The sequence below is a fragment of the Mauremys reevesii genome, linkage group 14 (assembly GCF_016161935.1).
Source record: "Mauremys reevesii isolate NIE-2019 linkage group 14, ASM1616193v1, whole genome shotgun sequence".
Classification (NCBI taxonomy): Eukaryota; Metazoa; Chordata; order Testudines; family Geoemydidae; genus Mauremys; species Mauremys reevesii.
This window is the reverse complement of record NC_052636.1, coordinates 35,452,118-35,464,137: the sequence shown is the minus strand read 5'-3', so window position 1 is coordinate 35,464,137 and position 12,020 is coordinate 35,452,118. Positions and strand designations below refer to the sequence as shown.

General features: G+C 54.1%; 1 pseudogene; it reads right to left on the bottom strand.

Annotated features, from left to right (window-relative positions):
- Positions 1-220: 220 nt before the first annotated feature.
- Positions 221-12,020, bottom strand: part of LOC120381716 — a 187,964-nt pseudogene continuing 176,164 nt past the window's right edge.

The following is a 12,020-nucleotide window of genomic DNA, read 5'->3' as shown; positions in this document are numbered from 1 at the left end:
CTGATTGAAGCTTTTCCTGCTCTCAGAGCATGTGTAGGGCTTCTCTCCTGCGTGGATTCTTCGATGTGTGATAAGGTATGAGCTCTGATTGAAGCTTTTCCCGCACTCAGTGCACATGTAGGGCGCCTCACCGTGTGGATTCTCTGATGTGTGATAAGGTGTGAGCACTGATTGAAGCTTTTCCGCACTCAGTGCACGTGTAGGGCATCTCTCCTGTGTGGATTCTCTGATGTGTGATAAGGTTTGAGCGGTGACTGAAGCTTTTCCCGCACTCAGAGCATGTGTAGGGCTTCTCTCCTGTGTGGATTCTACGATGTGTGTTCAGGAAGAGCTCTGACTAAAGCTTTTCCCACACTCAGAGCATGTGTAGGGCTTCTCTCCTGCGTGGATTCTCCGATGTGTGATAAGGTCTGAGCTCTGACTAAAGCTTTTCCCACACTCAGTGCATTCATAAGGTTTCTCACCCATGTGCATTTTCCTATGTCTGATAAGGTCTGAGCTCTGACTAAAGCTTTTCCCACACGCAGCGCATGTGTAGGGTGTCTCTCCTGTGTGGATTCTACAATGTCTGATAAGGTCTGAGCTCCGACTGAAGCTTTTCCCACACTCAGAGCACGTGTAGGGCGTCTCCCCTGTGTGGATTCTCTGATGTGTGATAAGGTGTGAGCTCCGACTGAAGCTTTTCCCGCACTCCGCGCATGTGTAGGGCGTCTCTCCTGTGTGGATTCTACAATGTCTGATAAGGTCTGAGCTCCAACTGAAGCTGTTCCCACACTCAGAGCACGTGTAGGGCGTCTCCCCTGTGTGGATTCTCTGATGTCTGATAAGGTTTGAGCGCAGACTGAAGCTTTTCCCGCACTCCGCGCATGCGTGGGGCGTCTCCCTTGTGTGGATTCTCTGATGTCTGATAAGGTCTGAGCTCCGACTGAAGCTTTTCCCACACTCAGAGCACGTGTAGGGCGTCGCCCCTGTGTGGATTCTCTGATGTGTGATAAGGTGTGAGCTCCGACTGAAGCTTTTCCCGCACTCCGCGCATGTGTAGGGCTTCTCTCCTGTGTGGATTCTCTGATGTGTGATAAGGTGTGAGCTCTGACTGAAGCTTTTCCCGCACTCCGCGCATGCGTGGGGCGTCTCCCTTGTGTGGATTCTCTGATGTCTGATAAGGTCTGAGCTCCGAATAAAGCTTTTCCCACACTCAGAGCTCGTGTAGGGAGTCTCCCCTGTGTGGATTCTCTGATGTCTGATAAGGTTTGAGCGCAGACTGAAGCTTTTCCCGCACTCCGTGCATGTGTAGGGCGTCTCTCCTGTGTGGATTCTCTGATGTCTGATAAGGGCAGAGCTCCGATTGAAGCTTTTCCCACATTCATGGCATGTGTAGCGTGTCTCTTCCAAGTTGATTCTGTTGCTTGTTATAAGGTCTGAGAGGCTACTAAAGTTTCCCTCTGGCCTCCCCTGAGTCTCACAGGCTTTTGTTTTTCTGGGAGTGCATAACTCCGAAACAGTCCCTTTGGATCTTCCTGATAAAGCTCCATGTGGTTCTCTTTGCTCAGCATCTTCCTGATGGGGTTTCTCCTCCTCATTCTGACTCACCATCCCATCACCTGATGGGAGACAGAGAGAATCCGGACATAGATCACTATCTGCACCGGAAAGAAAGAAAATCTCAGAGAGAGGAATGGAAAAGGGATGAACAATCCAAAATATGTGGGGAGTGATCAAACCTATCAGGAGCTGATTTTCCCGAAACCCTTCCCCAGAGGAGAGAGGAAGGGATCAGTTTTGGTCTGAATCTCATGAGAATACACAGGGAAAGAGAGATCAGGGAGCGACCTGCTGCCAGTTGTCAGTCAGAATAGGAGGGAAGCCATGAGTGACATCTGCCATAATGATTCCACATCTGCAGGGAACAATCCTGAACTTGGAGAGCTCACAGGGTCTTTGTAGGGCATCCCAAATGTTTCCTGCATTCCCACACAGTTGTTGAGTTGGTTTAACCAATTCCTCACCTGTGCAGACAGCCCTTGGAAGCACTTCTTTCTCAGAGCCCTGGAGGTCTGGGACCCACGGCTCTTCCCCTCGTTCCAGCTGTGAGATCACATCAGGTTTGGAAACTGGAAACCCTATTGCAGGCAAAGAAAACAAGGGAGGTCAGTGGAATTTGTGGGATACTTGTCACAAAGAATAGTCCATGGTTTTAACCCCCAGCTCATTTTTAAGCAGTAACATCCCAAGGCCAGCTTCCTTGGCTCAAAGTGGCAGGAGAGTTATTATGATTATAAATCATATTCATTACCTTAGTGCTAAGGAGCAACTAACAGTGGGTCCCCATTGTGCTAGGCAGAGTACAAACACAGAATAGTAGCTGGCCCATGCCCTGAAGAATTTATAATCTAAATACACAAGACAGACATAGAATGGGGGAACGGATAGACCCCACTATCTCTTTCACACACACACTGCTCACAGCCCCTGGAGAGAAAGCAAGCACAGGAACTGGACGTTAGTCCAGCAAACACAGTGGAGGACATGCTGCAATCCTCTCACAATGGTCAAAAAGGAGAGGCAGGTGGGTCCCTGCCCATAGAGAGGGGCTGGCTACAGGCCTGACACCTGAGGGGCCATTCCTTGAGCAGACCATGGAGGCAGGTCAAAGGCTTCGCTACCCCAGAACTGTGACATCGCAAAAGCACATTTTGGGGAATTAGGAAATCTAGTGACTCAGGTGTAATGGGAGGGAGAATTAAACTCCCCCAGTGGGAGGAGAAGGCTGGGAAATTACACACTAACATTCAGGAGCAACAGCCTCTAATTCTTCCGGAAAAGGAGAAGGTCAGAAACAAGAACTGGGCCACGCAGCCTCAGGAGAGACAGGCTCAGAGATCCAAGGAGCCGGGAGGGAAGACAGCTTGTGGCTGCTGCAGATGTGGAGAGGGGGGACAAGACTCTCTCCAAACTCTCACTCTTCTTGACCCCGAGCTGATTTTACGATCTATGACCTAGTCTCACGTCTTGTGGGCAATTTCATACTCGCTAGAGTTAAGATGTCATGATCAGAGAATTGCTTATTAGCTTGGACCATGCGTGGAGGGGCAAGGAGGTGAACATAGATAAATGGGTTATTAAGGGCAGGTCAACACTACAGCCGGATGGACGCTCTGAGATCGATCTAGCCATGGTCGATTTAGTGATACGATTTAGTAAACGTGGCCTAAGCTTGCTACAGTTCAGGGCCTTATATTAAGTTGAGGCTTTGTGAGAGTGTTTATGCTGAAGTATGCGATTTACCTGAGGTTTGGGTAGGGATTCAGGGTTAAAAGTCTGGGATCCCCCACAGCTCTAGATCCCCAAACCTCTCCTCCCTCCCACTGACCCACCCAGCCCACTTCCTGGGTGCCCTTCCTCCACACTCCCCTCCCCTTCTTCCCAATACTGGCAGCTGGCACCACCTCCCGGCACCTTGGGAGCTTCTTGTGTTCCCTCCTCGTCTCTCACAACCTCCTCCCTCCCTGCTGCCTACTAGTGTATTGGAGATAAGGAAAAAAAGGGGGGACAAAGAAACTTGTCAAAACTTCGATGATGAATAAAGGTATAAAGTTAATACTGCTCAGGTTATTTAGAGACCCCACAGCTTCTAATAACCCAGGGGACAGGACTTCTTACCCAGCAGGACCACCGTCTCATAGTTCTCCTGCATGACATCCCTGTAGAGGGCTCTCTGAGTGGGGTCCAGCAGAGCCCATTCCTCCCTGGTGAAATACACAGCCACCTCCTCGAAGGTCACCGGCCCCTGAAAGAGCAAGAGTCCAACACTCAGTACCTGTTGCCCCACTCACAGCCCCACTACTCACAGAACAGTAGCCCCAGGTAAATGGAAGCTCCGGGAGGCACATGTTAACAGAGTCCCACCTCACCTTGCCTAGAACAGCCAGGTGGCATCAGAGGGTAGAAAGAGAGAACCTTTGTGTCTCCCAGCTGACAGGCGGAGGCAGGGTCATCACATTTATCATATACCTACTAGCCAGAGATAGATATAGGAGATGGGGCTGTCTCTGGACCCTGCTGGTGGCTCCCTGGTAGGAATCCCAACACTCTCCAAATAAAATATATGGAAGAAAAAGGAAGTCAATAGTAAAGAATCTAAGTTCGAAGTTCAGAATTGTAGAAAGTTGGCAAGGGAAGCTAACAGAAATCAATGATCAACCAATGAAAATAAGAAGGAAGTTTTTAAAAGTACAAAATTAATCCTAACAATGGTAGTGGTACATTACTAGATGGAAATGGCAGAATAATCAACAAACATGCAGAAGAGGTAAAAGTGTTCAATAAATATTTCTCTCCTGGATTTGGAGACAAACAGATGATGTAACTCATATCATAAGATGCTGACGCTGACAGTCTTTCCATTCCAGAAGTAACTCATGAGGATGTTAAACAGCAGCTACTAAAGTTAGATGTGTTTAAATCAGTGGGTCCAGATAACTAGAGTTCTGAAAGACCTGCTGGAGGAGCGTGGTGGACTGTTAATGTTGACTTTAATTAGGACTTGGAACACTTGGGAAATTCCAGAAGACTGGAATAAAGCTAATGCTGTGCCAATATTTAACAAGTATAAAAGATGCCCAGTATCGATTTCAGACTGACACACTTGTCATTAGCTGCGTCAAGAGAATGGAGCAGCCGATACTGGATTTCATTAATAAAGAAAGGAGGGTAATATAATTAGTATCCATTAAAAAGGTGTAGACACAATAGATCCTATCAAACTAACTGTATATCCTTACTGGATGAGATCAAAAGTTTGGTTGCAGCTAATAGTATTGATGTAATTATACGTAGGCATATGAGTTGCTTCAGAACAATATTTTGACTAGAAAGGTACAAAATACACACGGCATACATTAAATAGATTAAAAACTGGGATTTAAAATAGGGAACCATGGTTGAGTGGATTTCTTTCTAGGGGGTTCCCGTAAGGATTGGATCTTGGCCCTGTGCTATTTAACATTCTTATCAATGCCCTGGAAGAGAAAATAAAATCATCACTGATAACGTTTGCAGTTGCCACAAAGACTGGGGGTGGGGGTAACTAATGAAGTGTCAGTAGGTTCAGGCTCCAGCACTGGGAGTCTGGGAAATTTTCCCAGCCCTGGCTAGGGGGTTATTTCCTGTTCCACAAAGAGGGGAAGTTCCATTCTCTACACTTGTGCTTTGACATTAGGACCTATCTCACACTACAGCATAGTGGCAGGATTATATGATTAGGACATGAGGCATTTTGTACAAGATGAGTCATGTGCGGTGTCATTAGAAAAGTTATGATTTGCTGAATATGCTTATCCTACCTGTGTGCATGGATCATGTTTGTATCTGAAGTTATGGATATTGACTCTGTATCTGTCTTTCAAATGTGCTTACTCTGGGTAACACCCACAACGAGCCTTTCAGGTACAACAATGAAGAAGCCAGACAGTGCTGATGGCTCATCAACAAAGACAATGGACCGCAGAAGAGCTTAGCCTTCCAGTGATTGTTTCAGCCAGCCTATGAGTCATGGCTACTATGACTCAGCAGGACATGCTAGGACATGTGACCAGACCACATGACAATGAACTTCAGTTTGGTACCTGTATTTTTCCACAAACTGGACTGGGAACTGAGTTTGGAACAAAGGGTTCCCGCCCTATGGAAAAGCTACATAAGATGGGGTGTGACATCATCTCTGGCCTCATTCCCTGCACAAGAGAACTGCTGGAAGCACCTGAGGAACAAAGACTGAAGTGGGAGAAGTGCTGGTCCCAGTGTAAAGGGATTTCTACCTTGTGTATGGAAACTTGGGGACTGCTTGTAGCATCAGTCAGGGTGAGAAATTGCTAATTCAAATTCAATCCATCTAGTATGTTAGCCTTGGTTTGAGTTTTTGGTTATTTGCTAAGTAATCTGCTTTGATCTGTTTGCTAACACTTATCGCTGGGAAATTGGCTGTTGTCTCTATCTGTCCTTGAGTGGCTCAGGTAAAGCACTCAGGTAGCTTAGTTGGCTGCATGGCGCCACCTGCTGTCGTGTTGGGTGATAACAGGGCCTGGAGAGGCTGGCTGAATCTCCAGCAAAGCAGTGAGAGAAGGGCCAGCCCAGCTTGAGGGTTAGAGGGCACAGCGGTTCCCAGAAGCCCCCCAGACTGCACCCCGGGTGACAACCCATCACACCCTACATTACACAAGTCTCAGCAGGTTTGTCACATCCTGTCCCCTCCCTTTCTCCACCCTGGATATTTCCTGCCTCCCACCTCCTCTAGCAGCTCCCACCAGTGGTGAGCTCCAGCCGGGTGGCATGAATCGGTTGTTAATTTAGAAGTTTTAGAACCGGTTGTTCCAGGACAACCGGTTCTAAAAAAGCTTTTAAATTTAACAAAGGCTCGGGCAGCTGTCCACCTGGCCCCCGGCCCCAGCTCACCTCCCCCTCTCCTCTGAACACTCCGCCCTCCTTTTCCTCCCCTCCCTGCTTCCCACGAATCAAATGTTTGCGAAGCCTGAAACAAGCAGCAGGCAGGTAAGCCAGGCCGGGGCGACCGTGCACGGCCCAGTCCGCCCACCTGAGCGGCTCCCCGTGGCCCCGGCTGAGTGCCCCAGCCGGGTCCCAGCCAAGCACCCCTGGCTCTGGCTGGTCCCGGCTGAGCGGCTCCAATCCGGCCCAGCATGGGCCCTGCAGCACTGGTCCCCTGCAGCACTGGTCCCGGCTGAGCGGCTCCATCCCGGATCGGGGAGTCGGATCCTGTGGCGCCAGTCGCGGTCCCGGCAGAGCTGGCTGCGGTCTCGGCCGAGTGGCTCCATCCCGGATCGGGGAGTCGGATCCTGTGGCACCAGTTGCGGTCCTGGCCCCAGGCAGTGTGGTAAGGGGGCAGGAGGGGTGTTCGGTGGGTTGTGGGGGCTGAATAGGGTCGGGGCGCCAGAGGGCAGGGTACAAGGGGTTGAATGGGGTCCCGGGGCAGTCAGGAAGGAGCAGGGGTTGGATGAGGTGCTGGGGGGCAGTCAGGGACAGAGAGAAGGGGTGGTTGGATGGGGCAGGCGTTCCAGGGGGGCATCAAGAATGAGAGGAAGGGTTTGATGGGGCGGCAGGGGGCAGTCAGGGGACAGGGAAGGAGGGGGATGGGTCAGGGGTCCCCGGTGTCAAGGAACACAGGGGTTGGATGTGGCATGACCCCCTCGTGAGGTGAGTACAAGGGAACCTGTTGTTAATATTTTGGCAGCTCATCACTGGCTCCCACCCTCCTGTACATTTACTGCTCCTCTCCCTCCAAGCAGAACCCACCACCAGCTCCCTGAGAATCCCTTACCTGAGCCAGCTCCATTGAAGCCATTTCCTTCCCGTGGGAGGACGGGATGATTTGGGGCGAAACGTGGATGTTGTTATTCTGTAGCCTGCCAGGGCAAGAAGGGCAATGTGAGAGAATTCAGACAGGGTTTCTGTCCTTTCCACATGTCGATTCCCCCCAGGTTTTCCCCTGCTAATGGACATTCTAGGTTCTGCCACACTGTGAAGCACAGAGTGACCTTATCCCAGTACAGGCCTAGCCCCCTCCCACCAGGGTGTAACCCTCTGAGACAGGGTGACACTCTCCCAGGAGCAGAGTCTTTCTCTTACACTTATCAAGTTTGCGGGCAATACCAAGCTGGGAGGGGTTGCAAGTGCTTTGGAGGATTGAACTGAAATTCAAAATCATCTGGACAAACGGGAGAAATGGTCTGAAGTAAATAGGATGAAATTCAATAAGGACAAATGCATAGTACACCGCTTAGGAAGGATCAATCAGTGGCACACATACAAAATGGGAAATAACTGCCTAGGAAGGAGCGCTGTGGAAAGGGATCTGGGGGTCCTAGTGGATCACAAGCTAAATAGGAGTCAACAGTGTTGCAAAAAAGCAAGTATCATTCTGGGATGTATTAGCAGGAGTATTGTAAGCAAGACACGAGAAGAAATTCTTCCGCTCTACTCCGCACTGATTAGGCCTCAACTGGAGTAGTGTGTCCAGTTCTGGGGGCCACATTTCAAGAAAGATGTGGACAAATTAGAGACAGTCCAGAGAAGAGCAACAAAAATTATTAAAGATCTAGAAAACATGACCTATGAGGGAAGATTGAAAAAAACTGGGGAAGACTCAGAGGGGACATGATCACAGTTTTCAAGTACATAAAAGGTTGTGTGATAGACCCAGGCCAGGTGGGTACAGCAGAATAGCCCTATTAGCATCCAGGAAGTGGGCGGGCGCACTGCTAAAGGACCTCCCCCCAGCCTAAGGGGAGGATCCACAGGTCCGGGACACTAACTAATTGCGTGGGACAACCAATGAAAAAAAACAGGAGCCGGAGTGAGGTCATAGGGCTAAACGAAGGGAACCAGATGGGGACACCGAGCAGAGAACCCTGGACAACGCCCACTGCTCCTCGAAGGCGTCAAGGGAGCCAGTGGACGCCGCCCAGAGGAACTCCGCCCGGATGCGTGAACGGACGGAGGAGCGGAAATAGGCCCCACAGTCGCAGGAAATCCCGTCGGCCAACCTCCTCTCCCTGGTTTTATAGATGGCCAGTTTGGCCAGGGCCAAGAGGAGGTTGACAAGGAGATCCCGCGACTTCGTGGGGCCACGCAGGGGGAGTGCATAGATACACAGGTGAGGAGAAAAGTGCAACCAAAAACGCAATAGGAGATCCAAGAGGAGCCGGAACAGGGGCTGCAACCTGGCACACTCTAAATAAACATGTGCCAGGGTCTCCTTCACGCTGCAAAAGGGGCAGGTGTTGGGGACAGGGATAAACCGCGCCAAGTACACGCCCGTGCTCACGGCCCGTGAAGGAGCCGCCAACTGACATCCCGGCAGGCCTCGGGACTAGGGCAGAATACAGGCTGGCCCACGGGCTCCTCACCCTCGAGAGGTGGCATGAGGTCCCGACATTTCGATCGGGCGGGATGCGACGGTGAGGTAGTGAAGCGTGTGGAGCACGAGCGTGTACAGATGTTGTCGTGGTGCGGACTGGAACAGAACCGGCTGCAGATCGGGCAGCTGGCTCGCTGTGAAAGGGCGCGGGGGGTGATTGGGTCCACGGGGCAGGGGCCCGATAAAAAGGTCCACAGGGCCCGGGGTGGAAGGTGGGCGGGGCATGCCCTCTCGCAGGACCCGGTCGAGGTAAACTCGAGCAGCGGGCAGTAAAGCGGCCTTCACCTCCTGAAGTACGCGCCGGGGGGTACGAGGGCTGGAGAGCCCCATGCGCTGAGCGGCGCCAGGGGATCCAGCCAGTCTCCCGGTCGTAGTCCAGGAGGTCTCCGACCCTGGTGACTCCTGCCAAGACCAGCCTCTGGCGCACGCTGGGACTCCGCCACCTGCACACGGAGCTGGGGGTTGTGTAGCAGGGGCTCCGCGAGGAGATCGACCCCCACGGTGGCCGCCACGGACCTGGTCGTTGAAAAGAGCTTCCAGGTCCGGAGGAGGTCTTGGTAGAAGACCGCAGCCCGGAGAGGTCTCGCGAAGGCCCTCGGATCGAGATAAAGGAGCTGCCGGTCGATCGGAGCCCTCGGAAGCGGCGGAGGAAGGCGTGCGCCAATATGCTCCACGCTGGACTACCCGCACCATACAGGAGTCTCTGCAGGGCCTGGAGGCGGAAGACGGACCTGAGTGCGCAGGCACTTCAGGCCCTGCCCCCTCCTCCAGGGGCAGATGAAGGACCCTGCAGAGACCCAGCACGTTCCTGGCCAGAAGAACTCCAGAACCGCCGTCCGGAGGTTGGCCAGGAAATCCGGGGCCGGGACCAGGGTGTTGAGCCGGTACCAGAGCATGGACAGGACTAATTGATTCAGCACCAGCGCCCTCCCCCGGAGAGAGAGGCACCGGAGTAGTCCTGTCCATTTCCGAGCCGCGCTCTCACCCCGCCTCTAAACCATGCCAGTTCTCCGGCGGAGACGGATGCGTGGCAGAAAGGTAAACACCAAGATAGAGCAGCGGACCCGCGCTCCACCGGATGGCCTGAAGCGCGGGTGGGAGGGAGCTCGCCTGCCACCCGTCCCCGACCACCAGGCCAGAGCTCTTGACCCAGTTGACCCGGGCGGAGGCCGCCGAATAAATGGCCTGGCAAGCCTCCACCGCGCCAAGTTGCGGGTCCTGGACCACGAGGAGCACATCGCCGGCGACGCCGACAGGACCAGCCGCAGCCCGGCTCCCGGAGCACCAACCCCGCCAGCCTCCGACGGAGGAGACAGAGGAAGGGCTCGATCGCCAGATCAGCTGACCCGAGAGGACACCCCTGCCGCACTCCTCGCCGAAGCTGACCGGCTCGGTCAGGGTCCAGTTGAGCCTGACCAGACACTCCGCGGAAGCGTACAGCACCTGGAGAAAACCCACAAACTGGGGTCGAAGCGAACGCTTGCAGAGTGCCCAGGAGATACCCGTGGTCCACCCTGTCGAACGCCTTCTCCTGATCCAGGGACAAGAGGCGAACGACAGACCATCCCTACACCCTAATTCCAGAAGGTCCCGACCAGATACAAGTTATCAAAAATTGTGCGGCCCGGGACGGTGTAGGTCTGGTCCGGGTGGACCACGTCTGCCAGCACGGACCCTAGCCGCATCGAGATGGCCTTCGCAACGATTTTGTAGTCCGTGCTGAGGAGCGAGATGGGACGCCAGTTCCGTAAATCGCGGAGGTCCCCCCTCTTCGGCAATAAGGCGAGCATGGCTCGCCTGCACGAGAGAGGGAGGACCCCGCCCCGCAAAGACTCGGCCCAGACAGTGACTAGGTCTGGGCCGAGGACGTCCCAGAACACGCGGTAGAACTCCACGGTCAGCCCGTCCATGCCCGGAGATTTATTGGTGGGCATGCGACGGAGGGCTTCTGAGAACTCGGCTAGAGTGAGAGGCAGCTCTAGCCGGTCCCGGTTGCCCGCGCTGACCGTCGGGAGTCCGTCCCAGAGCACTTTGCAAGCGGCAGGATCGGTCGGATCCGGGGAGAAAAGAGCCGCGTAGAAGGCCCTGGCCCTCCCGCATATCTCCACCGGATCCGTGAGGGGGGTGCCATCCTCCGCCAGGAGGCAGGTGACGTGCTTTTTGGCCCCCCTCCTTTTCTCCAGGGCGTAGAAGAAGCGGGAGCCTCGATCCATCTCCCGAAGGAGGTGGATGCAGGATCGAACAAAGGCACCCCGGCTCGATGATCCTCGAGGCCCGGAGCTCCTCCTGCTTCTCCCGGCATGCCTCGCAGAGGATGGATCTCGGGGCTGGCGGCCAGACGCCTCCAGCTCTAAGACCTCCCGCCCAACTGCCCTATCGCCGCATCCTCCGCCGGCTGGCGCCCGGGTGTAGTCGCGGCAGAAGAGCCGGGCGCGCACCTTCCCAGGTCCCACCATCGCCGCGCCGAGGGAAAGGCGTGCCTCTGCCCTCGCCAGGCCAGCCAGAACTCCCGGAAGGACGCTACAAAGCCCACGTCCTCCAGTAAACTATTATTAAAGTGCCAATAGGCCGGCCCCGGCCTCTCCGCGCAGAGAGAGGCCGCCACGGTGGCAAGGTGTTGATCCGAAAAGGGGCCGCCGGACGCTGGAGGAGAGGGCTCGTGAAAGGTGGAAACGTGACAGGTAAATGCGGTCCAACCGGAGTGGCGCGACCGATGGGCCTCCACCCGACGAAGGTGAACGCCGAGACGCCGTCCGGTGGTGGTCGCGCCAGACGCCCACCAGGAAGTGTCGCTCGACGATCTCCTGGAGGACGCCCGCGGCGGCCGGGCACTGCTCGGTCCCGAGCGGTCCTTCCTCGAGGGTGGTGTTAAAGTCCCCGCCCAGGACCAGGCACTCATGAGGATCCAGGGAGCCGAGGAAGGCGGATGCCTGCTGGTAAAAACGCAACCTCTCCGGGCCCAATGTCGGGGCGTAGACATTGACGAGATTAATCACAAGCCCCTCCATGCGGACCCGGAGGTGCAGCAGGCGGCCCGGCACAGCCTCGGCGACCCCCAGCACCTCGGGCCGTAGGTCGGGGGAGAACAGGG